Source organism: Schistocerca piceifrons, chromosome 2 (genome assembly GCF_021461385.2).
Source record: "Schistocerca piceifrons isolate TAMUIC-IGC-003096 chromosome 2, iqSchPice1.1, whole genome shotgun sequence".
Lineage (NCBI taxonomy): Eukaryota > Metazoa > Arthropoda > Insecta > Orthoptera > Acrididae > Schistocerca > Schistocerca piceifrons.
In genome coordinates this window covers 191221495-191231212 of record NC_060139.1, presented here as the reverse complement: position 1 = coordinate 191231212, position 9718 = coordinate 191221495, and the positions used below count along the sequence as shown (strand labels likewise).

Genomic DNA, 9718 nt, shown 5'->3' with positions numbered 1-9718 from the left:
TCAGAACAGCTGACGGCCTTGGAAGGGCCAGTCCTGACAAAACTCTACCATCTGATGAGCAAGATGTGTGAGCCAGGCGAAATATCCTCATACTTCAAGAAGAATATAATAATTCCAATCCCAAAGAAGGCACGTGTTGCCAGATGTGTAAATTATCGAACTATCAGTTTAATAAGTCACGGCTGAAAAATACTAACACGAATTCTTTACAGACGAATGGAAAAACTGGTAGAAGCCGACCTTGGGGAAGATCAGTTTGGATTCCGTAGAAATATTGGAACACGTGAGGCAATACTAACCCTACGGCTTATCTTAGAAGCTAGATTAAGGAAAGGCAAACCTACGTTTCTAGCATTTGTAGACTTAGAGAAAGCTTTTTACAATGTTGACTGGGATACTCTATTTCAAATTTTGAATTTGGCAAGGGTAAAACATAGGGAGCGAAAGGCTATTTACAATTTGTATAGAAACCAAATGGCAGTTATAAAGAGTTGAGGGGCATGAAAGGGAAGCAGTGGTTGGGAAGGGAGTGAGACAGGCTTGTAGCCTCTCCCCGATGTTATTCAATCTGTATATTGAGCATGCAGTGAAGGAAACAAAAGAAAAGTTCGGAGTAGGTATTAAAATCCATGGAGAAGAAATAAAAACTTTGAGGTTCGCCGATGACATTGTAATTCTGTCAAAGACAGCAAAGGACTTGGAAGAGCAGTTGAACGGAATGGATAGTGTCTTGAAAGGAGGATATAAGATGAAAATCAACAAAAGCAAAACGAGGATAATGGAATGTAGTCGAATTAAGTCGGGTGATGTTGAGGGTATTAGATTAGGAAATGAGACACTTGAAGTAGTAAAGGAGTTTTGCTATTTGGGGAGCAAAATAACTGATGATGGTCGAAGTAGAGAGGATATAAAATGTAGACTGGCAATGGGAAGGAAAGCGTTTCTGAAGAAGAGAAATTTGTTAACATCAAGTATAGATTTAAGTGTCAGGAAGTCGTTTCTGAAAGTATTTGTATGGAGTGTAGCCATGTATGGAAGTGAAACATGGATGATAAATAGTTTAGATAAGAAGAGAATAGAAGCTTTCGAAATGTGATGCTACAGAAGAATGCTGAAGATTAGATGTGTAGATCACATAACTAATGAGGAGGTGTTGAATAGGATTGGGGAGAAGAGGAGTTTGTGGCACAACTTGACTAGAAGAAGGGATCGTTTGGTAGGACATGTTCTGAGGCATCACCAATTTAGTATTGGAGGGCAGCGTGGAGGGTAAAAATCGTAGAGGGAGACCAAGAGATGAATACACCAAGCAGAAGGATGTAGGTTGTAGTAGGTACTGGGAGATGAAGAAACTTGCACAGGATAGAGTAGCATGGAGAGCTGCATCAAACCAGTCTCAGGAATGAAGACCACAACAACATACTGCAATAACTCGATGAGGCATGGTCTCAGCGAGTCACTGGAAGTCCACTCCAAAAACATTGGGTCGTGCTGCCTCTATAACCGTCCATAATGGCGAAAGGGTTGGCGCTGCAGGATTTTTTGCACGAACTGACCTCTCGATTATATCCATAAATATTCGATGGGACTCACGCCGGGCGTTGTGGGCGGCCAAATCATTCGCTCGAACTGTCTGGAACGTTCTTCAAACCATTCACGAAGAATCGTAGCCCGTTGACAAGGCGCTTCGTCACCCATAAAAATTCCAACTTTTTTTGGGAACAAGAAGTCCAACAGTGGCTGCAAATAACCATTTTCAGTCAAGGACCAGAGCAGTTGGACCAGAAGACCCAGTATTCCATGTAAACACAGCTCACACCGTTTTGGAGACACCACCAGCATGCCTTGTGGTCAGCTTACGTAGATGGCTTCATGCGATCTGCGCCACACTCGAACCCTACCACCAGTTCTTACCAACTCGAATCATCGGGACTCGTCCGAAGAGCCCACTATATTACAGTCCAATTGATATGGTCGCGAGCTCAGGCGATGTCGTGCTGTTAGCAAAGGCACTCGCGTTGGTCGTCTGCTGCCATAGCCCTTTAACGCCAAACTCTCCGTCATTCAGTGAAGGCTATCGGCCAGTGCATTGTTCGTGGTGAGAGATGATGCCTCAAATTTGGTACTCTCGCCACACTTTTGCCACTGAGGGTCTCGGAATATTGAATTCCCAACCGATTTCCGAAACGGAATGTCTCATGCATCTATTTCCAACTACCATTCCTCGTACAAAGTTTGTTAACTCCCGTCGTGCTGCCATAGTCACGTCGGAGACCTTTCCACATGACCCGAGAACAGATGACAGCTTCGCCAATGTACTACCCTTTTATACTTAATGTGCGCGGTACTACCGCCATCCGTAAATTTACATGTCGCTAGCCATGACTTTTGTCACCTCAGTATACAGGGTGGTCCATTGATCGTGACCGGGCCAAATATCTTACGAAATAAGCTTCAAACGAAAAAACTACAAAGAACGAAACCTGTCTAGCTTGAAGGGGGAAACCAGATGGCGCTATGGTTGGCCCACTAGATGGCGCTGCCATAGGTCAAACGGATATCAACTGCGTTTTTTTTTTAAAATAGGAACCCCCGTTTTTTATTACATATTCGTGTAGTACGTAAAGAAATATGAATGTTTTAGTTGGGCCACTTTTTTCACTTTTTGATAGATGGCGCTGTAATAGTCACAAACATATGGCTCATAATTTTAGAAGAACAGTTGGTAACAGGTAGGTTTTTTAAATTAAAATACCGAACGTAGGTACGTTTGAACATTTTATTTCGGTTGTTCCAATGTGATACATGTACCTTTGTGAACTTATCATTTCTGAGAACGCATGCTGTTACAGCGTGATTACCTTAAATACCACATTAATGCAATAAATGCTCAAAATGATGTCCGTCAACCTCAATGCATTTGGAAATAACGTGTTACGACATTCCTCTCAACAGCGAGCAGTTCGCCCTCCGTAACGTTCGCACATGCATTGACGATGCGCTGACGCATGTTGTCAGGCGTTGTCGGTGGATGACGATAGTAAATATCCTTGAACTTTCCCCACAGAAAGAAATCCGGAGACGTCACATCCGGTGAATGTGCGGGCCATGGTAAGGTGCTTCGACGACCATTCCACCTGTCATGAAATATGCTGTTCAATACCGCTTCGAACGCACGCGAGCTATGTGCCGGACATCAATCATGTTGGAAGTACATCGTCATTCTGTCATGCAGTGAAACATCTTGTAGTAACATCGGTAGAACATTACGTAGGAAATCAGCATACATTGCACCATTTGGACTTCCATCGATAAAATGGGGGCCAATTATCTTTCCTCCCATAACGCCGCACCATACATTAACCCGCCAAGGTCGCTGATGTTCCACTTGTCGCAGCCATCGTGGATTTTCCGTAGCCCAATAGTGCATATTATGCCGGTTTACGTTACCGCTATTGGTGAATGACGCTTCATCGCTAAATAGAACGCGTGCAAAAAATTTGTCATCGTCCCGTAATTTCTCTTGTGCCCAGTGGCAGAACTGTACATGACGTTCTAATTCGTCGCCATGCAGTTCCTGGTGCATAGAAATGTGGTACTGGTGCAATCGAAGTTGATGTAGCATTCTCAGCACCAACGTTTTTGAGATTCCTGATTCTTGCGCAATTTGTCTGCTACTGATGTGCCGATTGGCCACGACAGCAGCTAAAACACCTGCTTGGGCATCATCATTTGCTGCAGGTCGTGGTTGACGTTTCACATGTGGCCGAACACTTCCTGTTTCCTTAAATAACGTAACTATCCGGCGAACGGTCCGGATACTTGGGTGATGTCGTCCAGGATACCGAGCAGCATACATAGCTCACGGCCGTTGATCACAATAGCCGTACTTCATCACGATATCTACCTTTTCCGCAATTGGTAAACGGTTCATTTTAACACGGGTAATGTATCACGAAGCAAATACCGTCCGCACTTGTGGAATGTTGCGTGATACCACGTACTTATACGTTTGTGGCTATTACAGCGCCATCTATCACAAAGTGAAAATAGTGGTCCCACTAAAACATACATATTTCTTTACGTACTACACGAATATGTAATAAAAAATGTGGGTTCCTATTTAAAAAAAACACAATTGTTACACGTTTGACCTATGGCAGCACCATCTAGCCAAAGCCTGGGGTATGTTTCTAGAATGAAATTTTCACTCTACAGCGGAGTGTGCGCTGATATGAAACTTCCTGGCAGATTAAAACTGTGTGCCGGACCGAGACTCGAACTCGGGACCTTTGCCTTTCGCGGGCAAGTGCTCTGCCAACTGAGCTACCCAAGCACGACTAAGCCACGGCTAAGTCATGTCTCCGCAATATCCTTTCTTTCAGGAGTGCTAGTTCTACATGGTTCGCAGGAGAGCTTCTGTAAAGTTTGGAAGGTAGGAGACGAGGTACTGGCAGAAGTACAGCTGTGAGGACGGGGCGTGAGTCGTGCTTGGGTGGCTCAGTTGGTAGAGCATTTGCCCGCGAAAGGCAAAGGTCCCGAGTTCAAGTCTCGGTCCGGCACACAGTTTTAATCTGCCAGGAAGTTTCTTAGTCTTTACCTGTCCGCACTGTTTTTCACTCAGATGCTCCTTTCAGTGCCACGATAACTGTTCTTGAATGTCGCAGCACATGTCCCAATGACCTATTCCTTTCTTTGGTCAGCGTCTTAAGTAGACATCTTCCCTTGATACCGTAATTCAACTGCCCATTCAATTTTTAACAGTTTTCCATATCGAAATGCATCAAATGCTTTCGACTTGGTCTGCTCAGGACACCGTAAGATTCACGTGTCACTTCCACAGAATAATGTGCTTCAGACGTACACTTCTGGAAACTTTTTCGTGAGGACCATATCACGAGAACTCATTTCTTAACACTAGATGCACCGAGTGGGTCATTTGTGACTCGCGATGGTTTTTCGAGGGCCGTAGCTCCCCATAATCATCGCAGGACCAAACGCTACCGTGACTTTTCATCATTTATAGGGTTGTACAACTCACCAAAATTTCATCCACGTATCTCACCTAGAAGTATGAAAAATTTACCTGTTATACCAGTAGTACCATGTGGGTAATTTTTGACCCATACGCATTTTAAAGCAATTTGATATCAGTAACACCAGTTTTCAGACACTAAATAGTTTCTGGGCGTGCCTCGACGTTATTCACCAGATGTTAGAGAATATTACAATACTTTGGGGCAAAAAGAACGTGAAACAGTAAGTATCAGGAGGTCGCATGATACTTTATATCAGCGCGGCTTTCTGTTTTCTATAGACAGGCGTCATGCAGACCTACGGAGGGGAAGCTACAGAATAATATATTATACAGTGAGGAATCCCCCCGTCCCCTGTCTGGGACATGCTAACGGTTCTCTTACACGACAGCAGATGTCAGGGGCGTCACCCTTACGGGTCGTCACGACTGACAACTTCTTCAACTCCTTGAAACTGGCAGATGAGCTGAAACAATAAGGAACAAGTTTAGTTGGTGCTCTTCTGAGATCACTCAAGCAGGTCCTTCGTGCAGCGCGAAGTGGGACGATGCATTGTAAGCAAGTCAGGCTACAATCTCCTCACAGCTTACCAAGGGAAAAAGAAAAAAAGTATCCGTATAGCCGCGCGGGGTAGTCGTGCGGTCTAAGCCGTCTTGCCACGGTTCACGTTGCTCCCTCCGTTGGAGGTTCGTGTTCTCCATCGGGCATGGGTGTGTGTGTTGTCCTTAGAGTAAGTTAGTTTAAGTTAGATTAAGTAGTGCGTAAGCCGAGGGACCGATGACCTCAGCAGTTTGGTCCCATAATCCTTGCCACAAGTTTCCAAATATCCGTATACTGAGTAACATGGATGCTGGGTGTCAGATGAATGAGAATACTGAGAAGAAACTTCCAGAAACTGTGAAGTTTTCTAATGAAACTAAGGACGGTGTCGATAAGTTGACCAAACGGCTAGACACTACAGTGTCCGAGCTGGCACCCACCGACGACCTGTGCGTGTCTTTTACAACATTCTCGGCCTTGCCACAATCAATGCTCACACAATTTTTAACTTATTTACCTCTAAGAAGGTTTCACGTCGGGATTTTATCCTCAGAGTCGCAGATGAGCTTGCTGACTCTTACAAACTGCACAGAGAAGTCATTCTCCCCATCCAGGCACTCGATACCAGCACTGGCCAATGGAAGTAGAAGGTCTTGTCAAATTCAGGTTTCCTCCAAACAGCAAAACAACAAAGGAGAATAAAACATCAAGCATATGTTTCAAGTGCAAGTATGCGTGCAAAAGCTGCCGAGCAAAAACTCTTGTCGAATGTCTGAATCCAAGCTTAGGCAATTCTGTCAAGTCCTTGTTCTTAAATACTTCCAAATATTTATAATTATAGGCGGAAGTTATTTTTTCTTATGTTTTAGTTCCTTGATTGCAATAACCAAGAAAACACGCAGAGCATTTTTGTCGCCTGCTACATTTTAGAATCTTTCTTATTTTTCAATAAAAGTAAAAATACTATTAATACTCTCATTTAAGCAATATGTTTTGATTCTGCTTCAATCTTTTTACTAAGAAAAACATTATAACATTGTTTCACTTACTTGTTTTAACGACGGTTGATGAAAGATTGTGAGATTTTTTTCTGTAAAATTTAAAACAAAAAAAAGTTTACTTCTGAAAATTTATGTTTGACAGTGTACTATTCATTGTAAAGGCGTATTGTCAACATAAAGACACTCGAAACACCACCCGACTACTAATAGAACGGTGGTTTTCTTCTGTGGGTCATTGGGGTACGGCGAAGTGCGGTACTTCTAGTGTTAAAGAAAGCGCTTTTCAGATGCGCCGATCAACACTGATGGCCAGTAAACTGGCAACACCATCGAGGCGGCATGTAATACTCGTTAGATTGGCAGGAAGAGTATTACATGCTTCGATATGCAGATGACAAGTACAGGATGTCCAGGTGAAACCTCCCTGATTTCCAAGTGCAATTAAACAAAACTATGAGGCGTAGGTACTTGTGATTTGTTGTATCACTAAAGTAAAGCAAGTCAAAAACTAATACGTAGATTTTTTTCCAAACTCTTTCTTGAGTTTTGATTCAGGTGGTAAATAATTACCAGAGATCACTACACCTCAAGCCAATGCATGATGTGATATGCGGAAACGAAATCACCCACTGCCTTCCAAAGAATTGAAAGAGAGACACCAGACGTTAAGACTACTAAGACTTGACACAAAACCGAGGGAGGTGGAGCAGTAGATAGTGCACTCGACTCACATTCTGGATGACGACGTTTCAAACCCGCATCCGGCCATCCTAATTTAGGCTGATTTCCCTAAATCGCTTCAGGTAAATGCCGAGATGGTTTCTGTGGAAGGGCATGGCCTTCCTTAATCCGATCAGACCGATGACCTCTCTGTTTGGTCCCCTACACCGATTGAACCACCCATCTAGACACAACATGCTCCTAGCCATCCTGATTTAGGCTGATTTCCCTAAATCGCTTCATGTAAATGCCGTGATGGTTTCTGTAGAAGGACACGGCCTTCCTTAATTCGATCAGACCGATGACCTCTCTGTTTGGTCCCCTACACCGATTGAACCACCCATCTAGACACAACATGCTCCTAGCCATCCTAATTTAGGCTGATTTCCCTAAATCGCTTCAGGTGAATGCCGGGATGGTTTCTGTGGAAGGGCACGGCCTTCCTTAATCCAATCAGACCGATGACCTCTGTGTTTGGTCCCCTACACCGATTCAACCAACCAACTAGATACAACATGCTCCTAGCCATCCTAATTTAGGCTGATTTCCCTAAACCGCTTCAGGTGAATGCCGGGATGGTTTCTGTGGAAGGGCACGGCCTTCCTTAATCTGATCAGACAGATGACCTCTGTGTTTGGTCCCCTACACCGATTCAACCAACCAACTAGATACAACATGCTCCTAGCGATCCTAATTTAGGCTGATTTCCCTAAATCGCTTCAGGTGAATGCCGGGATGGTTTCTGTGGAAGGGCACGGCCTTCCTTAATCCGATCAGACCGATGACCTCTCTGTTTGGTCCCCTACACCGATTCAACCAACCAACTAGATACAACATGCTCCTAGCCATCCTAATTTAGGCTGATTTCCCTAAACCGCTTCAGGTGAATGCCGGGATGGTTTCTGTGGAAGGGCACGGCCTTCCTTAATCCGATCAGACAGATGACCTCTGTGTTTGGTCCCCTACACCGATTCAACCAACCAACTAGACACAACATGCTCCTAGCCATCCTAATTTAGGCTGATTTCCCTAAATCGCTTCAGGTGAATGCCAGGATGGTTTCTGTGGAAGGGCACGGCCTTCCTTAATCCGATCAGACCGATGACATCTCTGTTTGGTCCCCTGCACCGATTACACCAACCGACTAGATACAACATGCTCCTAGCCATCCTAATTTAGGCTGATTTCCCTAAATCGCTTCAGGTGAATGCCGGGATGGTTTCTGTGGAAGGGCACGGCCTTCCTTAATCCCATCTGACCGATGACCTCTCTGTTTGGTCCCCTTCACCGATTCAGCCAACCAACTAGACACAACATGCTCCTAGCCACCCTAATTTAGGCTGATTTCCCTAAATCGCTTCAGGTGAATGCCGGGATGGTTTCTGTGGAAGGGCACGGCCTTCCTTAATCCGATCAGACCGATGACCTCTCTGTTTGGTACCCTACACCGATTCAACCAACCAACTAGATACAACATGCTTCTAGACATCCTGGTTTAGGCTGATTTCCCTAAATCGCTTCAAGTGAATGCCGGGATGGTTTCTGTGGGAGGGCACGGCCTTCCTTAATCCGATCAGACCGATGACCTCACTGTTTGGTCCCCTACACCGATTCAACCAACCAACTAGACACAACATGCTCCTAGCCATCCTGATTTAGGCTGATTTCCCTAAATCGCTTCAAGTGAATGCCGGGATGGTTTCTGTGGAAGGGCACGGCCTTCCTTAATCCCATCTGACCGATGACCTCTCTGTTTGGTCCCCTTCACCGATTCAACCAACCAACTAGATACAACATGCTCCTAGCCATCCTGATTTAGGCTGATTTCCTTAAGTCGCTTCAGGTAAATGCCGGGATGATTTCTGTGGAAGGGCACGGCCGACTTCGTTCCCCATCCTTCCTTAATCCGATCAGACAGATGACCTAGCTGTTTGGACCCCTACACCGAATCAGCCAACCAACTAGACACAACAAGCTCCTAGCCACTGGAAGTGTAGACGAACAGTCGGGTACTCGCAGAAAACGTAAGTCTGGTGAAATGATAGAGCGGATCAGAGAGATCTTCCATGAAGTACAGTTTGCAGAGAGCTAAACATCGTTTCCGAAACAGTTCACAACATGCTGCATAAACTACTTCGCTTGCACGATGACGGATTTCAAATTGTACAATCAATGAAGCGAAAAAATTACAGCTTCGCCATGATATTGTTATTGCGAAGTTCGACCGTAATTGGCAAAACTCTGGCTACCTAGGAAATGTTGTCTCTGACGAAGGAACCTTCCACACGTGCAGCAACGTTAATCGGATCAACACTCGAATTGCCTCTTCTCTCACCGTCCCGAAACATGTCAGAGTCAGCTAAAAGGCGAATGTGTGGTGTGCGCTGAGCAAAGAGAGCATAATTGCACCATATTTATTCG

The 9718-nt window shown here is 44.7% G+C and overlaps 1 non-coding gene across 1 annotated transcript; it reads left to right on the top strand.

The window, feature by feature from the left end:
• The first annotated feature begins 4488 nt into the window (after positions 1 to 4488).
• Positions 4489 to 4563, top strand: Trnas-cga. The gene has a single exon. It is a non-coding gene; the product is annotated as a tRNA-Ser (tRNA).
• Positions 4564 to 9718: the final 5155 nt, after the last annotated feature.